This window comes from Podarcis tiliguerta, assembly GCF_965153285.1.
Source record: "Podarcis tiliguerta genome assembly, chromosome: 13".
Classification (NCBI taxonomy): domain Eukaryota; kingdom Metazoa; phylum Chordata; class Lepidosauria; order Squamata; family Lacertidae; genus Podarcis; species Podarcis tiliguerta.
Window position 1 is genome coordinate 34,403,275 of NC_139546.1, and position 1,762 is coordinate 34,405,036.

The following is a 1,762-nucleotide window of genomic DNA, read 5'->3' on the forward strand; positions in this document are numbered from 1 at the left end:
TATCCCGGAGTCTGCCTGACATATTTATTCCAAGGCTACCGTGCTGAGATTTACTTTGAGCGATAATGTAAATGCAGAGAAGTGATGGATGCAGGGCAGGGACGGGGAACCTGTGGCCCTCCAGATGGACTACAACTCCCAGCATCCCTGGGCTTAGTTTTTTATGGATTATTGAAACTGCCAGCCCTCCAGGTGCAATAGAGCTACAACTCCCATCAGCACCAGCCAGCACGGCCAATGAGCACATCCCGGCAACACTGATCTGTTAAGGGGCAGGAGGGGGTCATAGAATCATAGAGTTGGAAGAGACCACAAGGGCCATCGAGTCCAACCCCCTGCCAAGCAGGAAACACCATCAGAGGACTCCTGACATATGGTTGTCAAGCCTCTGCTTAAAGACCTCCAAAGGGGGGTCCTGCAGGGAACTTGTGGGTGTTCCTTTTCTATTAAAAATCCTGGGCCTGCGACTGAAAACAAGCAGTAGAGTTAAGCACCTCTTTAACCTGGCATACCAGGCCGTGTTCAGGTCAGCCATTTGGTGCGTCAGAGGGGCGAAGGAAGCAGGCCATTAGAGGGTGTGTTTCAACCACAAAACAATTGTGATCTGTGCTCAGGATGTAATGGGGCAGTTAGGCATGACTGTTCCTTCAATGGCCATTTGCGCCTGCGAAACTTAACCAGTTGATATCCTGCTGATATCCTGTAATTTTCCGTACTGCAAGCCTCCTGCTTTTTGTCATCTTTTTTCCTTTTTTTTGATCTTGCTTCTGCTGTACTGTAGCAGAAGAGTGCCCCTCCCGCTTCAGCCATGGAACTCAACCAGGTGACCTTGGGCCAGTCCCTGCCCACCTCACAAGGTTGTTGTGAGGATAAAATAGGCAAGCAGGAAACCACCACCTTGAGCTCCTTGGAGAAAAGGTGAGGAAAAGAAAACAGATGCTCACTAGATTAGCCGAGCCACTGCGCAAGGATAATAATAATAATAATAATAATAATAATAATAATAATTTATTATTTGTACCCCGCCCATCTGCTGGCTGGCCTTCCCCAGCCACTCAGGGCGGCTTCCAAAAAAACCACAAATCCGTGAAGCATCCCATAATTTAAAAAAGAATAGGAGAAAAGGTAAAAAACAGAAAAATGGATTGATATATGGATGGTCCAGTATGAATCCACTAACGCTCTGTACATCCATAATAATACACCTGCAAAAAAAGATACATTATTGTATATTCTACCAAACAAGATGCCGCCTGACCCTGTCCACGTTTACTTGGAAGCAGGGCTGGATTTAGGTTTGATGAGGCCCTAAGCTACTGAAGGTAATGGGGCCCTTTTTATGTCCAGCTGTCCTTTGTCAACAACAAATTGTCCTGTGTTTTGTGTTGAATATATGCTATACGGCGATTTATTATTGTTAGATTATAAGTAAATCCGGCACTGCTTGGAAGTAAAAAGTATTGTTTAGAATCACAACCGTGGACAGTGAACCTGGATTTTACGCCTGCTTGCTCCAAAGTGCAGTCATTTGCACTTGCAACCCTAATTGCACTTACCTGGGAGTAAGCCCCACTGAATTCAATGGAGCTTACTTTTGTGTAGACCCTGGTACATTGCAGTCCTAGCTCTCTTAACTATGTTCATAGGATTGCAACCTTGAACGCCCCCCCCCCCACTGGAAATGCACGCTTATTTAGGAGTTTGAGTAAGCTTGCGCAGGATCGGGCTGCACCGAATACGAGAACGAAACGCAGGAGCAAGG